Source organism: Malaya genurostris, chromosome 1, assembly GCF_030247185.1.
Source record: "Malaya genurostris strain Urasoe2022 chromosome 1, Malgen_1.1, whole genome shotgun sequence".
Classification (NCBI taxonomy): Eukaryota; Metazoa; Arthropoda; class Insecta; order Diptera; family Culicidae; genus Malaya; species Malaya genurostris.
This window is the reverse complement of record NC_080570.1, coordinates 41,297,462-41,323,494: the sequence shown is the minus strand read 5'-3', so window position 1 is coordinate 41,323,494 and position 26,033 is coordinate 41,297,462. Positions and strand designations below refer to the sequence as shown.

At 36.8% G+C, this 26,033-nt stretch overlaps 1 protein-coding gene across 2 annotated transcripts in view; it reads right to left on the bottom strand.

Moving 5' to 3' along the window:
• Positions 1-26,033, bottom strand: part of LOC131438011 (myb-like protein A) — a 386,239-nt gene extending 360,206 nt beyond the window's left edge. The window contains exons 1-2 of one of the 2 annotated variants that reach the window (XM_058607758.1): positions 25,885-26,033; positions 736-2,637 (exon numbers count right to left, since the gene is read on the bottom strand). The gene's annotated coding sequence lies outside the window, so the exon portion shown is untranslated. The remainder of the gene's footprint in view (positions 1-735; positions 2,638-25,884) is intronic. The other variant, XM_058607769.1, reaches the window with a different exon arrangement.

The window sequence follows — 26,033 nt, the reverse complement described above, 5'->3', positions numbered from 1 at the left end:
TTTCGAACTGTGCATTTCCAAAAAGTGTCCGGCTTAGCCCCGATCTCCCCTACTATTGTTTCTATATAGGATAGAATTCAAATTCAATTCAAAACATTCATCGGTATTTTTCTCCATTCGCTATCAATGTAATTTTCGTCCGTCTGATTCTGTTAATTTTTCAGCGTCAACCATCTGCTATGATTCCGAATTTGCGATTTGGAAAAATATGCATCAGCTTTCGTACCAAGTCGCGCAGATCTAATCAACCCAGAACCCAATATTTCTGAAACCGCGAGGCTAAGCCGGACTATAAAGCTTAACTCAAAAATGAAGAACGCATACAATGGGGTGCCAAAAATGAAACCATGTTCGAATGGATTCTCTGTTGGTTTCCGCCTTTAGTGAGACTAACGTCTCAACCTCCAACTAACTAAATTCCAGTCTGTCTGTCACCTAAAAACGCGTTTACAAAATTAATCAATGGATCGAAATAATTGCTAGTTTATAAGATATTTAAGCTGTTCGGTTTAACCTCGTGTCCGGTCTAGCTCCGATCTTCCCTAATAATTTCTTGAGTTTACGTGAGATTACGTGCCTGGTCGATAATAGTCGTGCAGACATGTTACTCTACTACTCGAAATAACCGACTAGTCACTGTCCAATGAACAGGAACGAATCCCAGTAACAACCTTTTTTAAAGAATCAAAATGCTAAATAGAAACAAACTGCACTTTCAATCGATAAATCACTCACCAATCGGGGAGCTGCACGCTGATTCCAACGAGGCTACCGAAAATCGAAATCCTTTCAAACTGAACAACCTGACTTCGTTTCACACTTCACAGATGACCGGAAATCACTAAACAACCATAAAATAAAAAACACTTTCTATTTAGCAGCAATATTTTACTGCTCTTTTCGACAATTTTTTTCTTGTACGGTGAACCGGCACCACTGAATCTCTTATCTAATGCACTGAACAATGATTGCCACTAATAAATACACTACTAAGCCACTCGAGTATAATTTCCGAAGCGTGCGACTATTAACGAATCATCACCAATGGCCTACCGACGTACAAAATAATACAATGCTCGGTGATGGGTAATGATAAAGCAAACCTATTTAATTAAAAAAATCTCAACATGAGCTTCTCCGCTGTAGCGTTTTCACGCGGAGTAGAACACAAAGCTGCGGGTGTTGGGTGGGGTGTATAGGAAACGCCACATTCCACGAACCGCAACGCGGATCCCAATCTGATAGTTTCCAGATTAACTTGGCGTTGCTTACTAAATTTACTATCAATCGCTCGGGATTTACTTTTACTTGACACAGCCCACAATATCCACGCTTTTTTGTAACACTCGGAAATTCTTCACCTTCCTACCGGCGGCCTACCCACTCGCGGAACTTATCGGTGAAGCGTAGCCAAACGGGGCACGGTGCATTGGATTCCCCTGGCAAGGTTTGATGTAATTTGTTTCACACCAAATGCACCACTTCTGATCGAATCGTGTATTCAACTATCGACGGAGAGATGCAGTCAAACTGCACACAACGTAGCAGGTTTCGTCACCGTCTCGCAACCAGAGGGCGACTATGTGCGTGGAATCATTATCACTGCGTTGCAAACTTATCCGGCCCGATGGCGTGTTCAAATGACTGTTTATGTAAATAGCTCGTTTGTATGCATGCGACTGCGAGAGTACAGCACAACTCGATCCCTGCAGTTTACGGATTTATGTACATAGGGCCAAGGATGACACGGCTTTTTTCCGTTAGTTGAACACTATTCAGCCCGACGACGTACGTGCACTTGAAGCTATTCGCGACTTCAGGTCGATTGGAACTCAAGACTATCACAAAGCCGGGCAACCACCAGCCAGAGCATTCACTCACTATCGACTGATTCGGCTGCTAGACACTGCACAATAATCGCTTTGATCTCCCCCCAAAACAGGCACCGAATTGAACTCGATGCTCTCGAATCGCAGAGAGCATCCCTCACTGAGCAGCGTATCTCAGCGTTTCGGTTTCTATAGATTAGCAACCAACAACTACTGCTAATGGTGATGTGATCTTTTGAAGAAGCGCGTGATTGAAGCAAAACTATTATTCTATTCCAGACGGATTGTCATTCGAACGTAACCTTTACAAGACAACGTCAACGATTCGCGCAAATATGTGCGCAAGCACTCCGCACTAACTGTCCGATATGTGCAGTCCGATAACGTCAAACGCACTCTGCGATTTTAAAATCCATTGGTATTAGTAATACACAACACGACCAGTGAACAATCATCTCTAGCTGCAGCTATTGTTTCGTAGTCCGTATGTGTGTTTATGTGATCTGGATGTTCTCACCCCAATCAGAATCCGCAGTCAGTCGTAGGTTGGAATTCGTGTTCTACTCAAACCCCATGAATCTAGCTTAGCTGGGAACCCTGCGCTGGAAGTGGATCACCTTCGTTTCGTGTTTCCTCTTCAGCACGGGCGTGTGAAATTGTACTGCTGCTGCTGCTGCTGCTCTACTCTTTTTTTCTATCGAGTGTCGATTTCGATGAGACGACGCGAGCCGATGTCGATGAATGAGCGATTGAAGTGTGTTGATCGAGGAACGGGAGTGATGCGAATTAGCAACTGCGATGAACCAGTCTGCAAGGTTGAAAGAAATGGGACAATCATTAGCATTCTGAACAGGTACAGGCTGTACTGTTGGAAAGGAAATGTCGGTTACCAGAGTAACAGCAGGCGGAATAATAAATCGTGTTTTAATCATACTGACGGAATGTGCTTCTCATTGAATACGATTTCATAACTGAAATTTCGCTGCGTTTTTCACAATGATTGTATATGCTATCATCTGTCCGTTGGAACTTTATTCACTCAAGTTTGTAAAAGTTGAATGCAACCCGATAAACACTTAAGTATTAAATTTACTCCTGTTGTCATAGACTCTACTGCGAATAATAAAGTTATTTTCACGCTTCGCCTACAAAGAGAGTATACAATTACTCTGAAGCCCGTCTGATGTATAACTCTTGGTGTGCCATATTTCATTTCAACCAGTTCTGGTTGATCATTAAATGAATACAATTTTGCCTAAAAACACGGATTCTACGAAAATCTTAGTAATACAAAGAACTATAAAGGACGAAACTGTCATTCCATTTGTTTACGTAAGTTTTGCCCGCCATGTTCCATGCCAACAGACAGGGCGATTCCTTCAATTGCTAGTAAGGAAGGGCGAAACTATTTATTTTCGTTATTTGGAATGGTTTCCGAACCCTTTTACTACTGGAAATACCCGCAGATTTGGCTTAGTCGCGAAAAACCGACCAATTTCACGAAAAATGCGCAAGGGCATTACTTCATAATTCACACAGGAAGCATAGAAGTGAACAAATCGAAAAGGAACGGAACTCTTTTTATGTTGATTTATTCGGTGGGTATAGAAGGAAAGTGGTAAAATTTGAATGCCCTTTAAACATAAACCAACAATTCATCGACTAATCCAAAATTGATCTGGGCATTACATTCCGTTTGTGGAATTTGGCCTTTCTGTTTCAACAGACTTCGCAGCCGATTCTTAGTGTACAGAATCATTGAATGGCTAGTACTATGGATCCTACTGACACTAAGAATCCTTCCAGGTCGGGGCTCGAACATACGACAACTGGCTTGTAAGACCAGCGCCCTATGTATTGAACCACCAACCCGGGCCAAAATTGAGTTACACACCACTCAAATTCATAAAATGTGCACGTACTCTAAACTCATTTTACTACTATAGGGAAACTGTCAAAATTTGTGTTTTTTATTAGTCAAAATAAGACAAAAATACCTTTGGAGTGAATTCAATTCGAAATCTGAGTTCCTTGCACTCAAAATAAAGAAATTCATTTTCGGTTATGTTTCTTTCTTTTAAATAGGAAGCGCAAAAAAGTGATTATAAACCGTTTCGTTTAGACCAGTTCGGAGTCAAAATTGAACGATTTTGATATCTTTATGTTGGATTTCTCACTTAGCAAAATTGAAACCACAAAATTTCTTTTGAAAACATCTATGATTGATGATTCATGGTTTCAAATATCGGATCTAGAAACGGCAATAAAAAAAAACGACGTATTCTTGCATTCTTAACTTCGATAAGAATATTCCGAGAATGAAAACGTACTAAACTGCAAGAAGTATTTTGTTCACTCGAATGTCTGAAAACTCAACGCTTACTCTGATGTATGAATAAATGCGAGAGAACTCATGGCCTGAGTAATTTTTACTCGAATCCATACTCAAATTTTGACATATTGTTCCAGTTTATGAGTTTCAGTAATCGTAACTCAAACCATGAGTTATGTTCAAAGAGCGTGTACGACATTTAATTCAATTTAATTCCGAACCCCCAAAAAAATTCGAGCCCGAACTTGATTGTTGTTTTTTGTTTTTATTTTGTAAACTCAAAACTGACCCGAACTCGATACGATTCAGTTCGAGTTTCGAAAATATTTCAAATAACAAAAATACGACCATCTCTAGTGTCGGAGTGTCACCACTTTAATGATCAGCAAGAAAGAGAAGCGAATAGTCACATAGTCACATAGCGGCCTATATGTACACCTTCAGTTTTCCGGACAGTGCAAATGAACCTTGGACGGAACAAAAAACTGAACGATTATCTGAACTGAGCGTGTGTAGCGTCAGATAAGTTTTGCGTTTTGTCTTTATGGCAGTTTCATCAGTTTTCATGGAGGCACATTATTCTGATTAAAAGAAAACTGACGTACTGAACGATTAACTGAAGAACTGATCAGTTAATCGGATGTAACTGAGCTCAAGAGCTTCAGTAAAAAAAACCGGCCGTTTGGACGTATGAACTCTTCAGTCACATCAGTTAATCCTTACTGCATAACGTCACACACGAGAAACTGTCCGGAAAACTGGACGTGTATGCGCCGCTTTAGAGATCTTAAGTCGTGTTCGTACCTGACCCAGGATACACACTTAGAAAAAATCGTGTAAATTTACGTCTTTATAGATGCACCTAAAAAGAGCATCGTATTTCACTTAAATTTATAATTCAAAGCATGTAAAGATAGTTAATCACAGTTAATTTAGCTGACGTTCACATCGATACAGACACAAAAATTGTTTTTACGTGTTAATAGATGTAATATTGTGTCATCACCGAAGAAATTGCCGCATGTTTGAATTTACGTCAAGCGTAAATTTCTTTTTTTCTAAGAGTGTAGTTTCTCCAAACAAATAATTTCGCAAAACTGAGCTGGGCTCCCACTTAGCAAGGGAGGTGTGAACAAACCCAATATATGAATCTGGTTTGCGTAAAAACTAGATTGAAAACTGGCATCAAACAAATAGTTTTACGGTAGTTAGAGTGAAAACTGGGAGAGATTTGGCATCAAGTGAAAACAACATGAGTACTTTGGAATCTCCTTTTGCTGAGCGGAACCAATCAATCGGATTTTAAGCTCTAATTGTATGTTACGAGTAATAACAAGTCACTTTTGTTAGTCTAACTAAGCAGTCTGCAATGGAAATTCAAATTTTACAAATGATTCAACCCAAAGAGCAAACATTATGAAACAAGCTTAATTGTAATAAAATTATGATTTTTACAGTTAACACAATTTCACAAATGATACGATTCATAACTGCTTAACTTGTCAAGTGACGCAATATTCCAATCCTACAGAATTTTACTGATTCTGAGTGTAATTTACACTCGGCTACCAAGTGTCGCTGTATGGATTTATATGTACACACCTAAAAAATGTTACATCTTTATAGATGCACATAAAAGGAGCGACGCGATTCACTTACATTCACAATACAAAGCATTTAAAGATAAGTCATATCATTAACTTCACAACTGTTTTAGCTGAAACTCACATCGATAAAAACGCAAAATTTATGCTTACATGTTAGTAGATGTAATATTGTGCCATCACAGAAGAAATTACGGCATACTTGAATTTACGTCAAGCGTAAATTTCATTTTTTCTAAGAGTGTATCCATTATTCATTAAGCAGATATGTGCTTATGTGGCTCAGTCGATAAACGGCGTGCCTGATGATCTAATGTTTCTCGATTCAAGTCGTGCTGCTGCATCGATCTTTTGTTTTTTATTTCACTCGATTTCAAGTTGAAAATTACATTCAAATCACACAATTTTACATGTTCTTGAATATAAGTTTGTGTGAAATATGACGCTCCATTTATGTGCATCATTTGAGATGAAAAATCACAAGATTTTTTGGAACTGTGTTGGGTTTGTTTGCTACAGATTTAGGCCAGTTAAATTTAGTCTTATAACGATCTAGGTTTCTATTATTTTAATTACGTCGCTGTGCATCTCAAAAATTTTTTGCCGTGTAGGCTTTGAGTACTAATTTTTCGATTAGTTTATTCAGTTTCGTGACTCAGTAAACTTTTGTTGTAGTATATTATTAAAATCCACTTGCGAAATTTAACACCACAATGTCTTTTTCACACGTTGAAAATTATAGAATTAGCATGGAAAAAAAGATTACTCGTTAAATGTTATGCCAAACATCTGTAGCTTTTTGTACTTGGAATTTCCTGAAAGTTAAAAAGCCGTGGATGTCGAACCTTGAATTTTTAATTGAACAAACTAGCACCGACTAAAAGCAACCAGACATGTAGAACGGTGCGACTTTTCTCACGATCATTCAAGTGTCTATATGTAAATGGATTTCTGAATTTTATAGTCACAGACCGAAACGACCAAACAGTGTGTAGGAAAATAATATATCCGTAATGTGGTTTCGCAGTTTTGTACAAGTCAAGGAAACTTGCAAAGTTCATGGACATGAAAAATTTTTTTTATTTTTTTTTGTTTAAATACTATATCAAACGGTCTATCCTTAATAATAGTTAATTAACTGTTTGATGAATTCAACCAACAGATGTTACATCAAAAGGACTATCACTTACATTGGCTTTTGGAATAAATTCAAGCAATGTTTTGCATTAATTAAAGTAAATCCTACGAAATTCGATATTGGGATTGGGTTGAAGTTATATAGTCGTTGTTTATTTGAATAATGTGCACAGCATATTTTAGTTTATAAGGAAATACGCTATTACATGGCCGTAAGTTCATTTCTGGTTTGACTATAAAAATCCGGTAATCTAGGTATGTAAATCGATTGATGCATTTGAATACTGCTGAGAAAAGTCGCACTGTTCCACATGGCTGGCTGTTTTATTCGGTAATTTTTTATCGTATTTTTATTGAGCTGATACCAGTGCCAATGTTAGTACAACGATTCTGAAAAAGCCGTTTAATGTTGACAACCATTTTTGCGAATATCTCCTTATCATTTGGAACACAAAATCCTACATTTAATGATGCTTTTGCACAGTACTCATTTTTTAAAGGTTTAATCAAATTTTGCCAGTTTATTTTTCAATTTTAAAACATTAAGCAGCTCTTGAGCTGTGGTGAAGACATACTGTAAATCCAAGTAATACATCAATTATCCTAGGAATGCTAATCAAAACGTGACCAGAAGTAGTGGCCACAAAAAAAATCCAACTCGCATCGCGACCCTCGTTCCACCGATCAAAAGCACGATGTTTCAGTGGAGATTCGGGCCAGCATGGGCGGGTTAAGGATCGCGTCATAAATTATTTTCCAGGCCAACGCGTGCCCCAATGCGCTAACCGGCTGACTTGCACACTCGAACTCATGTATCGTTCGTAGCTACCAACAACAACAACAACAAAAATACGAGAAACGTATAATGAATCTTGAGGCATTCCAAGCTCCACAGCATTTTTTTTTTGAGTCCGAAAACTACACCAAGGTGATAAGGTGATTTGAGGTGAGTTCGCGTACAATCGAAAAGAGAACACAACATTATGAATTTGAAATTGGCTGAGTTACACCACGTCAGCCGGGTACCGTCGCTGCTCATCGAATCGTATACCCGTAAATATCCAGCGACTGATGATGATGACGGGGCGTCATAACTTTCAGCGACCTCGTGCGAATAGCGCGAATGCACGCGATCGACCTCCGGAAATTGGATTGGGTGCAGACCGTACACACAATCGCATACATTCGCACCATTAACATCATTTCGATCCACTGCAAGCTAATTGGATCACATGAATCCCACCCGCCGTTGCCGCTAGCCCACCGCGATTAGGTAAGCGATCATCATATGCTATGCAGCCGTTCATAAGTATGTAGCTAGATAGTTTGGCAAGGTACGAGTGACTGCAGATGACGATGACACCGCGATTCGCGAGATACCTTCCTGTGTTCGAATGGCACAACAACGTTGAAGCATCTTCAAGTGCATCGTACGGATCTGTAGAAGTTTGATGCAAAGTAGCGATCAGTGGTCTTAAGTATTATTGGAACCAACGTAAATCATATTCCGGTTCCAACAAGCGTTACCTCGTGAATACACCCGCTAAGACGCTTGAAAAAAGGAGTGGAAGACTTCCACGTAAACAGTACTGTCGAATATCGTTTGATATGTGCTGTTTATTCATACAATAGTATGACATCAGCACACATCAATTTAATGTCCTATAAACTTGAACTTCACATCTCTAGCAGAGGTTCGGTTTTTGCAGCTCAAATTTCAAATACTGAAACAAGTGAAAACCAATTGCAGACAGGCAGTAGATTGTATATAAGAAAGCCTCTTACCGACGACACGACACCTTTCCGAGGTTAACCGTCTGCTAGGAATAACCTCAATAAAACTAAACCATTACGATACATTATAATCCCTAAACTAGGGTTACGATCGTGACTGAGAAGAGCCGGCAACACTGCACAGTCAGGTCAGCCAGCCGTCTGTGCCTCGGTGACTATTACATTGTCCCACAGATACAGCAGGTAATACACCGACATGATTGTCCCAAACTCAAACATCTACGATCCTCGATCTACCCGGGGCCCCGACCAGAGTCAGCCCCTCGGTTAAAACGGTGACGGTACTCGTGATGTTGTTGAGCCTGTGGATGTGCCAGCATAGAAAAAAAAAGTTGATCGAAAACAAAAATTTGCACATACACTTAGGCTACCCAACAAACCGATTGCCGGGTTGTGCAGTGTGAAAATTAGAAAGTGTTGCGTGCTGTTCACTGGGCTCGTGGATATAGTCCGGGGGTGCGGCAAGGGGTGCTCCTCTGATCGCGTCGCAGAAAGCAAGAGGAAGACAAGAGACCGCATGGTCACTGCAGGCAAAAATATTTATGTTGATTCCCGCCCAGTTATAACTACAACGGACGGGCAAAGTTATACAAACACCGCACGCAGGTTTTAACATTACGGTTCTCAGAGATGGTTGCTATTGTTCAGTTACCGTGTTGTTATGATTTGCAAGGTCTGGATTTGGTTTCAATTTCCTCAATAAGCTTTTTACGGTAGAAATATGACAAATATTTTTAAATTAGTATCAAATCATATGATAGCACAGCTATTAGAGGCTAAACTCACCCAAGGCAGAAAAGTTGCGCATAGATGGATGAGAAAGCAAACAAATTAGCTGTTTTTTTTAAAGAAAAGTTAGATTCACATAGACAGCAAATGAAGAAAAACATCAATGCTGTAAAGAAGTTTCATTATCTAAGAACCTAAGACCACATGCCAGTATCACTTTGTTTACTTTCTCTTGCAATTGTTACGGTACCGTGTTTACCAGCAATTGGTCGTTTTGCCGAAATCAGCAAATTAATGATATCAACTTACCGAAATCTCGGTAAACAATTTTTATACAATTCGGTGATTCGTCAAAGTAGCCATTTTACTTCAGTGCTGTAAATAAGTGCATGTGGAATAAGCTGCAAATAAAAACAAGAAGAAAAAAGAACAAAATTGTTCAATATTCGACGATTATTCGTAACAAGAAATCCCCCAGAGCATTCTTACGGGATAAAGATCCTCGCAACGCTAATTTACTGCATAAAATTGATTGGATTCCGGTATGATATATTTCTTTAAATATTCAATATTTTATTGAGCCATTACTTTCGTTGTAGCCGAAATCTGATTTTGTGCGGAAAATCGAATTGTGTTCTCTACTGTAAATAACATGTAAGTGCATCCATTCTACGACGTATATGTTTGGCATTATTTTCTTCATGGGACATATTTTTTCTTGTTGTACATTTCCTGGCCTATTAATTCAACAGCCAACATAATGTTGAAATATATAAATCAATGATAACGAATTTTAAGCTGGAATGTTTTTTTTTATATTTAAAATTTCATTTCAATTAATTGCTTAAAATCTTGAAATTAGCTCACATGCTTGAACACCGATAATTTCGTTACTTTGTTTCCAAAAGCGACGAATATCTCGCTAATTTGCAGTTTTCTCGAAACCGAACATCTTGATAAAAGCAAATTATCTGTCAAATAAAATTACCAAGAATTTCATTTTCAATGTTCAATTCAAAGTTTTGCCGAGATTCAGGAAGAAAATGTAAGTGTGTATCATCTTTTAATCTTCACTGCGAAAAATACAAGCCTATTCCGTAATAATTGAAAAGGAATAGGAACAAAAATAATCTGTCATTTACATTTAGGTCGTAATGGAAATTCTTTACAAAGTGATTGTTTTAAATTTGGTTTTAATCGCCTTTAGGATTTGATTCAATGAAACGAGTCAACAAATGTGTTAATGCGGTGAAAAATTCGAGTATTTTATGAGACAAAATTTTTATCCGTATTCAAGTGAGATGACGCCAACCAATAGTAGGAAGAAATTGTTCGTTAATTTTCTGAATTTTTTAACTTGATTTTCGCATTTGATTAATTGTTCGTTAATCATAAAAAACATAACCACTTTACTTTTATTAGCATTAGCATTAGTGACCGTCCATGGTCGTCAAATGGTGAGATAACTAAGTCCTCACAAGTCCCTATCTCATGCCTCCCCGAGCGTCTATGATGACATTTGGTCAATAGAACGGCGTCGACTGGGTGCTATCGCCTTCTGCGTTAGTAGCAGAATGAGAGGGTGCGAAATGGCTTGTAGGTTGAAGCCCATCCTAAAATGCAGTGTTTATCATAGTATATTACAACATATAATTCTGTTGTTTATTACATCATGTATTATTATTATTATTTTAATTATTATTATTATTATTATTATTATTATTATTATTAGAAGAGCGTAACTTACACTGCGACATTACCTGTTATATTGTATCATAGCATATTATTTCATATATTATCGTCTCACACCATTTTATGTTATTATATCCTATGTTGTATGGTATTATACTGCATTGCATTATATCACATTATATTGTATTATATTAAAATATATTTTATTATATTATATTATATTATATTATATTATATTATATTGTATTCTATTATATTATGTTATATTGTATTGCATTATGTTGTATTATATTATATTATATTATAGGGTTTATTATGAGTAGTACTACGTACCTCTGCGCAAAATATAAATTTGTTTTCCTTATAAGTTATCATTTTTAAAGTAACTTTTAACTAAATATCAAGGTCGTCACAAAGTGAGTTTGGTTCTCACTGGTTCCTGTTTCATGCCTACACGTGTGTCTGTGGTGACAAATGGTCTATGGAATGCGTTGATGGCAGAATGAGAGGATGAGAAATGACATATAAATTCAAGTAATATAATATCATAGCATATTGCAACATATCATTTTATTTATTCTATTATTTATTATATAATTCATTGTACTATATTATATTGTTTTTTATTGTTATTTTCATAATTATATTTATTGTTATTATTATTAATTTGTCATAAATAATAATAACATATATTATTTTTATAGATGTAGATATTATTATTGTTATTAGAAGAGAAATATTCTACTTCCTGCAGTATTGCGAAGATAGAAGAGCATAACTGACACTCTACATTAACTGTTATTTTATACCATGTTTTGTAATATATTATATTATATTGTATGACATTGTATTATATTATATTAAATTAAAATATATTATATTATATTATGTTATATTATATTATATTATTTTGTAATCTATTATATCATTTTATGTTATATTAATTTCATTACACTATGTTTCATTGTATTTATCAATAAAAAACATTTTGCACGGGGAGGGAGGGAGCATCAGGGCATCGGACGAATTGATGACTGGACGAGGGATTGTGGATAGCCAGCCCAAGTCACTTGAAGGAAACTTGTTTCCTTCTGAAGGTTTGACATGAGTCTGACGCGCCCTTCTCAAACAAACCATCAGGCGGGTTCAAGCATGTATAGCGATATGCTTCATCCATGCACTGGATATTATGGTTGGAAGAGCATCTTTTATTCCCGCGGAATACGAGTAAGTGACTCTACTTACGTATCCGCCCAATCCTTTTTGTTCGCTTTTCGGTAACAGCTATAGTAAGAAGGTGAATGGATGAGTCATATCGGGGCTACTGTAAGTCTACCCGCATCCACTGGCAAGTCCTTGAACTGATGGTGGCTTCATTTCACATCACATCACATCACATTAGCATTAGTGACCGTCCATGTGTTGCTACTCCGTTATTAATCAGATCCAATAAATCTTGCGAAATGTTTTTTTTTCTGAAAGAACTTGCTCGTAATTACACATTGTTTAAATTGCAATACCGATGCCGGCCACATCCGAATGCAGATCTACTTGAGTAGGCAGGATTATTAGTTCAATGCATGTTGCTATTAGAAACCCGGGGTTAACCGCCAACCTTGCATAGAGCGCTGGTCTTACAAGCCAATTGTCGCATGTTCGAGCCCCGACTTGAAAAGGATTCTTAGTGTCAGTAGAACCGTGGTACCAGCCATGCAATGGTTCTGTACGCTATGAATCGGCTGTAATGTGATGCCAATACTAGAAACCGATGAATCCTCTGCATTTCCGCATGCATTAAAGGAAGGGGTTGTTTGTTAATAAACTATCGAATAGCATTATCGTGCTTCTATTGCTCTGAGTAGCCGGCTACCGAGAATACGTTGCAGTTTTATCGCGTTTTGTATGTGCTTCCTACTAAAATACAGAATTTCTTCCAAAAATCGTATAACTCCGGACAGCCAACTGCCAATTTATTTATCCATTAAATTTATTTATCCATTAAATATTATTAAATTTATTTATTTGGGAGCAGGGAAAAGCCCCATGAAGTTGAAATTGGGCAATCTCTCTCCAGCAGGCATAAAACCTCCTCATCATTTGTATCAACAGATTACAATGATCCAACAGATATATTTTGACTTAACAATAACAAATGAAACTAAATCCATAACCCTATAACTAGTTTATGACACCAACCATTACAGGGCAGTAATGGTGCTCTTGTTTAAAAAGTTTGAAAGAAGACGGTGTTAGAATCGGCATGTATATCTGATTAGCGATCGCAAAATGGATGGTGGAAGACAGAGTAAAAGAGGAAGGAACGACCGGGTTAATTTCGACGGGCGAATCTAGTTTGTTTCCAGTGGATATGGTGGAGAGACGGAGTGGAACAGATCACAATAATCCAACAGATACATTGTCATCAGGCGCTAATCAAAAAAAAATTCGGAAGGTGTTTTCACAATATAAGGGAGACCGGGGCTAAATCGGACACTTTTTAGAAATATCCATTAATATCCAAGTCATCTCTACCGCGTCATCTCCAAGCGCGTTTACAAAGTCAATCCATGAATCGAAATAATAGCTGGTTTATATGGTATTTAAGCTGTTCAGTTTAACCACGTGTCCGGTCTAGCCTCTGTCTTCCCTAATAATTTCTTGAGTTTCGTTCGAACCCCGTGCATGCGCGCCTGAGTGTCATATACTTGTTACTGATAAATAAAACTAACCCTATTGCTAACCTTAATACTTCAGAAGTAGAGAAGTAATTCAGAAATAAGTTTTTCCGGTGTTGCGAAAATCGAACACGTGAGAACATCGATTAAATGGACGGCACATACAAGAAAACGCTTTGTTACAGCCGTAATTAGTGCGAGCAAATTGAATTCTGAGAAATGGATGAGATCGGAGATTGCGAAAGTTAATAGCTAGGTTCATTTTATGTAACAATTCGGGGCAATCAGTTCGAGATTGTCACAAACCCGCCTCGAAAATAGCTCTGCAGATGTCTCGGCGGACGGATAACAAGTCTAAATCAATAGGTTTATAGCGCTCACCAAAGCTGGGAAGGTGGTTGGGATCCCTCCAAGGAAGACTGCGAAGGGTAAACCGAATAAATTTATGCTGAATAGCTTCGATGCGTTGGATGTCGAGTTGATAATAGGGAGCCCAGACGACTGCAGCATATTCGAGAATAGGATGAATTAGTGCACAATATAGTGCTTCAAGACAATATATGTTATTAACATTCTTTGTAATGGGAAATATATATATATATATATATATATATATATATATATATATATATATATATATATATATATATATATATATATATATATATATATATATATATATATATATATATATATATATATATATATATATATATATATATCCTAGCGTTTTGGAAGCTTTAAAGATTGTATATTATACGTGATCCTTGAAATGAAGTTTTGAATCCAATAGAACTCCTAAGTCCTTGACAGTCGATTCTCGTTTGAGAATAGTTTGGGAAATAGTATAGTTGAATACAACTACTGTGCGATTACTTGAAAAGGAAATTGAAGCGAACATTTTGAAGCGTTCAAGACCATCAACTGCATCAACTGGAGAAGATATCTAACTGTTTCTGCAGGAATCTGGCATCTTCCAGGTATTCAATAGGATGAAACAATTTAAAATCTAAAATCGTTGGCGAATAATAGTTTTCGACATTGCAGCGCAAGGCTAAAATCATTCAGATACAGCAACAATAAAAAGGGTTCGAGGTGACCACCATGAGATACCCCCGAGTTAGTAGAAAGGGTGCGGCTGTGCAGTCACTGATTTTCAGTCACCGATCATAGTACGGTCAATCAAATAAGACTGCAGCCAATTCAAAAAAGGACCACTAAATCCAAGTCTTCCTAGTTTAGCAATAGCTGTTTGGTGATTTATTTTATCAAAAGCAGCGGAAAAGTCGGTATATATAGCGTTAACCTGCTGTCGCTCCTGTAACGACTGAATGACAGAGGAAGTGTAACACACAAGATTCGTAGATATAGATCGTTTTGGCATCGAATCGTGTTGAGTTGAGGTTATATAATTAAAGCAATTGTGTATGTAAAATAAAAAAAGACTAATTCAAAGAGCTTAAATACAGCAAACCATCAATCGAACAACAACGCCTTACGCCCGCAATGTTCCATGAAATATCTTGCACAGGAAGATGATAAGAGTCTGTCTTGAAGTTAGTTTCGTCATCCATTACGACACAACACGACGAGGTGAGCAACTTCGTCTAAAGTTTCCGGGTGCGGGTTATTGCAGTGACAATTTACTTTACATTTCGGTTTTGGGCATTTTGCACCTTGTGAACGTGTAACTCAGCATGTTTCATGGTTTCCTGAACAAAATCGATTGACTTGGAATTTTTAACGACATTTGAAATTGACATATTTGGATTTAAATCTTTTTAAACGAAGAATTTCTCCCTTCGACGGCATCACTGGATGAATAACCATGAAACTTGACAGATGTAAAAATACACCCTTCAGCGCAAACACACATAAAACAAATCAATTATAAACTGGGTTATAAATGTCGTTTTTGAAATTTGCATGAGTTTCAACTCATTCGGTTAGTGGTGTTTTACTTGTTTCGATTACTTATTTTTTAACTCAAAGTAAGTTTAAATAAAATATTATTTAATAAAATTACCTCGTGCTTGAAAAAAGTTTTTCTTTTTTTTACACAAAAAAATGTTGAGCTGATCGTTTCTATCAGAAAGAGTTATTTGTTGTTTAACAATGTACAAATATCTCTGCTGACTGTTTCTTACAGTCGTTGTCAGTGTCGAATTCATTATCGTAGATTGATTAGGATGTTGCTGACGGATCGTTAAGTATGATTCTTTCATTATAGGACCAATACGTCTAATACCATAAAAATATGTACATCCAACGTACATACTGATTACAAAAACAACGAGCTACTGATAACGGAACAGTTTTGTTTTGTGTCGAACAGAAACAAGTGCTTTGTCACACTTCGAATGTGTGTAATATTGTTGATAAACACGAGTACAAGCTTACGTTTGACAACAACAGTATTATGTATTGAAGTACTATAAAAATTATGTTTAAGCCATTCCTCAAAATTATAAAAGACTGTAAAATATTTATATCAATATTATGGGCATTACTAATAATTCAATTTAATGAATAGACATAAAAATCCTCAATTTTCTTCATTGTCCAACTACTTGAAATGTGAGTGTATATCATTTTCAACTATCGCTCTCCTGTCTTGTATGCACATCTATAGATTTTGAGATCTATACTAAACTCAAAAATCATTTACAGATTATCTTCACACAGTATCAATTCTGCTACTCTCTCTCTCACTCTCACTTTCGACATTCGTATAACATTCGCATCTGTTTGCTGCTATCTATGTACATGATTTTACACTAAAGAAGATATAGGTAAACGTAAAATCGTGGTGTTACATTCAATTTTAAGAAATTAGACAGAACTTTTCAGTGGTGTCTCGTGCAAAATTTACGTATTGTGTACTGATTTTATCCGATGTAACAGTTGATTATATGTGAAAACTAAGATTGGGGAATTGATATTCACTTGTGTTTTTCAATACATTGAAATAGCGAATTACTTTTGAATGGGATGCAATAGAAAAAATCCTCGCGCTGCATGTCGAGTAAATCTGTCAATAATGTCATCAATAAAACCGATTCAAAGTTGCAACTGAGACAGCTATGAATGATTTCAGAAATCCGTGAAAATCTGTGTCATTTTTTAAATCTATGCAGCATATTGAAAACCTGTTATACTCAAATTAATCTGTGAACCTGAGATGCCAGAAGACAGCAATTTGCTTTCAACTGCCGTAAGCAAAAGCCACTGAAGAGATAACAACAAATCTCAGAACTGAGCTGAGTAATTCCCTATTTTCTTGATTCTAATGTGCATGGAAAAGTACTTGAGTTCAGAGTGCCACGTATTGGCTACGGCAATGCGATATGAAAAGATCGTTCGGCTGTCATTGACCAGCAAGTGCAAGCAGCTTATAATGAAGTTCTTCAATTTACCGGTTGTGCAGTGCACGATGTGCACTAAAGGACGAGATGCCACTGGAACTTGTACACGGCTAGTGCTACGAAGATTCAATAGTTTGACGTAAGCTTCGCCATCGATCAAAGTGCGTTGTGTTTCGTCACCATACCGTCATAAGAGAGTTTTTTCGGCATCAAATATGACTCAATTTTACTTTAAATCTAACTCATATTTGATGCATTCTGACATATTTTTAAGTACAACAACATGTAAATTTACACGTTTGCTTGAAAGGCGGGGTACGTTTGACGTATATTTGTATCATTCTTGTCGAATTCAGTCATTTTACGGATTACGCTCTTACGAATTGTGTCCTATGTGGATTTGCGTCACCTGTAAATTTCATAATTTTTTAAACATTCTAATAAGAAATACAAATTACTAACAGATCAGTTTCATATACGATTACAAGTCTCATCAAAATATAAAAAAAACTCATTCACAACCGTTAAAGTAATTTAGGATTGTAGACAAAATTGATTTATATGATGATTAGACAATGAATGGGACAAAACGTACTTAAATTGGCACGTAGGTACGATTAATGACTCAAAAAACATTGAAATTGAAAGTGTTGCAAGTTTAACAATGCAATTCTCCAGTCGTCCGACATTGTTATATATGATACAATTGCAATTAACTATAATCGCTGTACAACGCGAAGGTCTCTGGCGAGACAAAACAAAACGATCCGAAAACATAATTGCTCAAAAGTGAGCCAAACTTTGCAAAGAACTCCAATTATACGTACTACCAAAACGATGTGCAATTGAACAAGCTCAAATTGTCATCTACGGTTCGGCAAGCAACGAACGAAGCCCGTCCGAGACCTTAATTAGAGCTTAAATGCTTCGTATCTTTGCACAAATCTCTTTTTTTTTTCGAGAATACGTCGCACCAGTTCGGAACCGAACATTCAATCACAATGGATTGAGCTGCAAAAGGCATTCACGCAGCAGTACGCAGAATAATGTCAAGTTGCAACCACTCGTGACGACTCTAGGCCTAGGAAACCGAGAGCAGCACACACCAGCGATTGCGGACACCGCAGCGGCTGCTGCAACCTAACGCGACCTAACATCGCGTATGCTAATTTTACGATCGTTTAGCAACATCCCTCAGACTGCCTCAGGTCGTCTGTTAGTTCGGTTTTAATGTACCTGCTGCTTTCAACGCTGGACCGAGCCGACGAATAGAGATTTGCTGTGGCCGACATTTGGGACCTAGGGTTGTCGGAGTTGATGAATTATAATAATGAAATTTTTTCGAAATATGATTTTTTTTCGATTTATCCAAAGTAGAATATTTCAGCAAACCGAGTCGCAACAGTCGAGGGCTGAATAACAGACGAATGAGAATAAACATAAATGCTAAAAATGCACATTCACTGCCTTCCATCCTGAGAGTCCGAGGCTGAATATAATTGCATCTCGGTAAGCATTTCGTTTCATGAACACGTGAGACGGACCTACCGCCTAGGGTGGTTCGAAATGTTAAGTTGTAAGTGAATATAACAGGCAATCACGCAAGGAAAACTGTACTGCCTTTCCATTAATGTTTAATTTCTGAAAGACTCTAACAGACTGGACATGTAGCACGGATGCCGCAAGAAACTACTGGTGAAATTGTTTTGTTTCGGTCTTCGCACCATGCTATTAGGAGATTATTAGACAAACTTAAAAATTTCATTACCTTAAAATAGAAGTGTAATTCGAAGACTCCATCAGAGATAGCAGACTACATAAATCAAGTATGAAAGTATATTTCGAATGACATAAATGATCAGTAGAACCACCACATACTGTAGGAAGCTAGTGAAAGGAGCCGAGCATGTCCGGAAGGACGCATTCATTGTTGACTCGCTTGAAATCTTACATCTTGTACAACCCTCAGTATAATTGTGTACTAAATGTTGCCAAGAATCTGATTCTAGAAAGCAACAACTTCGATCAATCTGTAGAAAAACCAAAATTCCCTTTGCTGAAGCATTTTGTATGTAGATTGACATTGCATGGTCAGACGGTTGCCATCAATGAGATCAAACCTTTAAGTACTTCCAACTATAGATCGCACCATAAATAGGTAATACAACACCGACTATAGTGCACCCGAAGGCTCCTACAACTGCGATGTTTCACCACATGCAATCTATTATACCGAACACGACAGTCATGGCACAGGTCATACAACTGCGACCGATTTTGAGATAGCCGGACGATTGGAATCTTTTTGTTCACCTTGATTTTATACACTTCCATACCTAACTACACCACTTCTATTCCATATCAGATTGGCTTCAAACACCATAACTCATCAACCGGTTAAGATCTGCAGCTTTTTTTTTTGGGATCCACGCGTTTAGGATGTACGTTTCTTTTTTGCCGAAATTAATCAGCCTTAATGATTACTATTGCCGGGGATTACAAAGGCAAACGTCTACCGAAACAAAATCTTGTACTGAAACGTAGTCTTTTTGCACTAAACCAAAAAAAACCTACTGCTATAGTTCTCACCGCCAGCGACAATGAAACTCGTTGGGTTATCCTTCACAGTCCACTGCCAGCGACACTCTTTGGACATCCGTACACTTTTACAGAAGATCCGCCTGAAATCAAGTCGTCCAGCACAGATGGATTCAGCAAGACGGCATCTAATCTAACCACGTACATATAAACAAACGGCCTATCGTACTGAACCGATCGACTTCGACACTATCGAAAGAACGTTGATCTCTCGTTTTCACTAGTAACTTAGTAACTTCCAGTAGCACCGTCGGTAGTACATACATGTTACAAAAACCAATCAATACTCATACAGCTTGGATCAGCTGCTGCAGTTACACTGGCATGCGATCGTGAACATTCTTTCAATTATTTTTTTTTTTTCGAACCATTCACACCGATCGCACTTATTCACTTGTACTACTGGCCGGTAACATCAATATGAAAACGCACCAATCCACACATACACACACTGAACCACCGTAGTTGGTTTTATATTGTACCAACAGCTACGAGCAGTTATCGCTAGAATTGAACTTGATGATAGATCATGCTCTTGAAATTGACATCTGTCAACGGCTATCACGCTTCTCTAACTACTAGAAAATTCCAAATATTTACCTATAAGTTATTCGTTTACCTACCTACAAATTTTCAATGTAAAATTTTCTAAACATTCTTCTTTTAAGAAGTCTCAACCATTGATTTTACTTTACAATGCAGCCTAGAAATAACGAATTACCCTATCAACGTAGATAACATCTTTTTACATCTTTTCCTAGGAGCTAAATAATTGCCTGATGAACGAATTGGTCGAAAAGGAGAACATTTACTCTACGGCACAATATTGAATGAAAAATTTGCCACACTTTTAGCACTGCATCTGATAGAACGTGATTGAATTTAAATAACAACCTGAACGTCTAACGTTCGAAGTACGTTTCAGACGGTACGTCCGGTTACCAGAAATTTTACCGAAACGTCGAGATTAGTGTAATTCTTTCTCTTTTTCTTGTGATATGTCAACACGATCAGTGCCGTTGACGTTAAGTTTGAATTTCATCAAATTTGCATGCAATGTCGCTTGACGAGCCGTGTGAATAGCGCTCATATGGGTAACAAGAACCTTCGCAATCGCTATATTCGGAGAATTAATAAGAGGAACACAAAACCGTACTAGGTTGCTCTGATTTTTCGACCGCGGTTCAGCTTATTTTGTTGTATATAGTTTAGAGAGCATGTACCTCCCCTCTAGCCAAATAATAAACACCAATTAACATAATTGATGAAAGTATTGAAGCTTCATACCCAGGCGCGTATACAAAGGGTGGTATTAGAAGTTCAAACTCCTCCGAGAACAAAAAAAAATATGTTATGAAAATTCTTCCCATAGGGGAATATGACGAATTTTGCGCCAACTCAAACAAATGTTGGCAGCACTTTCTCTGATTTGAATGAAACTTCCTGGGCATGTAGACTTTGTGTCAAAAACTCACTTTACATACATTATTTTGATTGATCCAGACTGTCTTTTGGAAAAGGCTAAGTATTTGTAATCATTTTTTTTTTCAGAGCTATTGTCGAAAATGATAAATCTCACAAAAAAGTGTAGTATTAGTGATTTTCACAAAATCAGTCAAATTTTTCAATAAAAATACTGAAAAAAGCATTACCCTAGCGTCCTACACTAAAAAAATTGTTTTAATAATTTATAATCGATTTATAAAACAAAAACGTTATTTATTTTGATAAAATGTTGTCCCAAGACGCGTGATTAATTTTCCTACCATCCGATCATACAATGCAAGATGGGCATATTCAAGAAAAAAAAGTTTTTCAAACAAAAACTATTTCTTGCCCAAACTGAGTTTTTTTTATTCAGTGTCTTTTGATTAAAACCTTTCTTGATCCATCTAGTAATGTAATGATGTCTTTTCTCATATAACTTATATTTAAAAATATCACTAGAAGATATTGTCCAGATTTTTTTTTCAATTTTGAATAAAATAAGATACCTTCTTTGGGTGTTAATTAACATAACCTTTTAAATTTGTAAACAGTTATGTCAAGTTAGTAAGAATTTTTCTTTGTTCTACATCGCCGCACTAAATGATTAACCACACTTTACTTTGTAGATCTGGAACCGTCGGAGCAAGATGAAACTAAACAGACTATTGGAACTTTTATTTGAGCCTGTTTGTAGAAATCGATCAAATCATCTCTGAGAAAATTGAGTGAATCTCGTTTTAGAGTTTGTGACTACTATTTCCGGTACTTCTGGAAACGGGAACTTGGAACCAGTATAGCCGAAGTCGGTTCGTTTAGTAAGTAACTAATATAGCCTACAAATTGAATCCGTTTTGAGCCAAATCTAGAAGAATTTTACCCTTTTTTGCATCGTCGCTCTAAATGACGGTGTGCAATTTTAAACACACTTTACTCTATGAAAGCATGAGTTTCAACTCAATAGCAACCTATGGGACTATTAGATTTTTTTATTTTATGAGTGGTATTACTTGGCACATACTCACAAACACAGACACATGCATTGCTCAGCTCGATCCATTATTTGTCACTTGAGCGTTTAGTAGAACAATTTCACTAGAATAATGTTTAAACACCATTTAATTCTACTATATTCACTATACACAACAACACTTTGAAAATTTGTAAAAAAAAAACGTTACATCACAGATTCGTATTTCGAATACTTTATGTATTCAACATCAGTGTATCAAGTTTTAAGTTTATTGAAAGAGTTGAAAAAACAATCACTTACTACTTTGATCCCATAGCTGTGATTAAAGATATGTTAGAATCAAGTAACGATAACTTACAAATTATAGTTAGTTCAATATTTATGTTATAAACAAACACTGCCGTCACCTTGTTTTAACCAGTATAACATAAAAACATGTTCGTACCCTTGTTGCAACACAGTTTGACTAAGTGGTATCAGAACTAGTTACGGGTAGCTACTATTGGAGTTAAATAAACTTGGATTGAGTAACGATAGCTTATAATTTATAATTAATTCAATATGACAAAAAGATATTCGTGCTCTTGTTGCAACATAGTTTGGACTTAGGCGTATCACAACTAGTTACGGTTTGCTACTTGGGTAATTACCAATTGAAAACTTTCCGCATCTAAAGCCACTAGCAACGATCTCAAGACTACGAACAACAAGGAAAATGAAACGAAGACGGACACCAACAACAATACAACCGATGAGGCAATGGATGACGAGACGAGCCACGAACAAAGTGCCCCTCAACCCTCGCAGGAGGGAAATGAAAGCTTTTCACCTTCTAGAAAAAGAGAGACAACGAGATCCACTTCAAAAAATTTGTTGCTTAAAAAATCGGCTAATTCGGCCACGTAAAGCTTGTACGCAAACAGGTCTGAATAAAAATACCTTTTAAATAAAAAAAAAAAGCGGATTGGAAAAGGGATTACCACACAATTTCAAGTCGAAAGTAACAGAGCGTGCCTTTTCCGAAAACCATGATTTCACTACTAATGACATAAAAATCCTTAGACCAATTTCCAAAGCATGGAATTTTAATATGGCCGAAAGTTTAGAAAAAAATCCACTTCTTTACTAAACCGAGACCAACGAAATAGGTCTTCTTAGATTTTTAGATTACAGGGTTAAAGGTTCAGGTGATAAACAAACACACAGAGCACTCTTCCTATCGTACCAAACTATTCTTCAATGTCTTCTTCCTGCTAATAGAAATCTACTTACTTCCATTTCAAATAAAAGGAATAGCATTGTCGCATTCTTTCAATAAACTTAAAACCTGATACACTGACGATGAATACATAAAGTATTCGAAATACGTATCTGTGATGTAACGTTTCTTATTCATTTTCGAAGTGTTGTTGTGTATAGTGACGTGAGTATAGTAGAATTCAATGATATTTTGGCCTGTACGTCCGAATCCGGAGGTCGAATTCTAATGAAAATAAGAAAATTGAGCGTAAAAGTATTTTTATAAAACACTCACGCACACACACATAGACATTTGGCGAACTCGACGAACTAATTCGAATCGTATTAGGCTTTCTGATAGCGCATTCGCAGCTACAAATGCTAATCGTCATTTTGTAATATATATTTTTTTAAATCAGGGGACAGTTTTAAGTAAGATTCAGACGGTCAGTCAACTTACGTCAACGTTAACGGGACTTCGCCGGTAAGTTAGATTAGTTCAAAACCTGCATGTTAGAAACTTTTACACTTCCGGACATAAAAACGTTCAATAAGGTTGACATACTATTTATGAGTGTTATAAACAGCTCTTTTTCATTGCCATTCCTTGCTGATTATGGTCATTTGATACAGTGTGTGGTGAATCGTACTTTAGCCGAATAACATATGATGTTCGTTTTCATCACGAAATATCCCAACGGTTTTGAGTTCTAGACAGTCTGCTCTTAGTTTCAATTGGTGTAGAAAGCTTAATATGACGAACGTGGCCATTTGTTTGTCTGGTAGTCTGTTTTAGAACTGTTTCAGTATCGTTTTTCCTATTCCACTTATTGCGGTTTCTATGCCCAATGAAAAATTAACGGGGCCGTTTCCTGATGAAAACAAAACAATATATAAGAACGATTCGCACGGGGAATCAGGCGACTATCACCGGCATGGAACCGTTAAGGAACAACAACATTAATTGTAAGCAATTCTTATGGAGGCACACAAGTACGTGAGTAATACCCGGTTACAAAAAAAGTAAATTAATCTTGACGTCGATCGAAGTAGATTATTCGTCTGAACATCGTTTCCTGATGAAAACAAACCAATCTCATTTGCATTTGTGATTGTAAGTGAACTGTCAGAAAACCTAATAGGCTCTTGTAAATATAATTTTCATATGACTCTTCAAACGAGACATGGATGCTTGAGAATAACGTAACAGTCGACTAAGTTCGTCGAGATCAACAAATCCTTGAATTTTATTGTAGATGGATAGAACGATTCTGACAATATTATCTTATGGTGTCATTCCCTGCTGTTGAATTTTATTTGGATTTTTCCTATCGCAGTTTGTGTATGATTTTTTTTTTTAATTTATACATTAAACATTTCCAAAATGAACAAAGATGGATAAGATAATAAACACATTCATATCGTTCCGACATTGAAGATATGTTGAAATCAATTTAGAGCCTAGCAATCGAACTAATTAGCGTTAGATTAGCATAGATAAGTGAAAAAAATGCTCAAATTTTATTCGAATTTTATGACACGCTTGTTTTGTTCACGCTATCACGTGAAGCGAATCAACTGTGCCGTTAAGTTTGATCCAAACAACTATAGATTTTCGCTCTTTCACGATAATTCAAAGCTATCTGTCAGTGTATGGACTATGGTGAAGTTAGGGTAACAGAGGTATTTTGGCCCGCTTTAGGATCGATTTTATTTTGGCCCACTTTGTAAAAATATCCACCAAATGTTTTAATATCTTCGAAAAATCCTTCCGCAATAGGTAATTTAATGTGATTAGCTTCAAACTGATGAAACATGGGTTACCTAAGAACGATTGAATCCATAAAGATTGTTAGGTGGGCCAAAATATATGAAGTGGCCAAAATACCTCTGTTACCCTACTTGTTTGTTATTCTGTTTCAATATTTACTAACATCTGTCTCAGCAACAACTAATCCATGAACCGGCCGAATGGAGTTAATCACAAACATTAAACACATTAGAAAGCAATCTCAAATACATCTGAATACTATCGCTATGATTGTCATACAACCAATACATGAAGAAATTCCGTACTATCTGTTATCGGTAAATATTGGCTCCTTCACTAATTGAACACTTTTGAGTATTCCAAACAGCTGACCAAGTTGACCAGATTTCCTCGAAGATCCAATCCAAAACAAAACTTACTCCCACACATTAGTCATTAGCACACACACACTGGCATATATGTGTAAATGGAAAACTCCAGTGTGTTTCAAATCAAAACATGTATCATTCCTCCGAAACATCAATAACAAGGCAAACAGGTACTGTTTTATGTATCCCGTTACTCAAAGTATAATCGTGTGACAACATTAATCATCCCACACATGTTTGAGTCCGTGATAGTTCCATTTGAGTTAGCATCTATGTAAAAGAGAGCCACTTACACTACTACACTCAACCGCAAACACTGAAAGTACGGCCGAATGATACCACGACCGATCGGAGGTCGTGCTGTCCTGCTGCTGGTCCTGAATGAGACGATGATGACGACGGACACCGCGAAACTGTGAACGATCGGACTGTACACTCACGA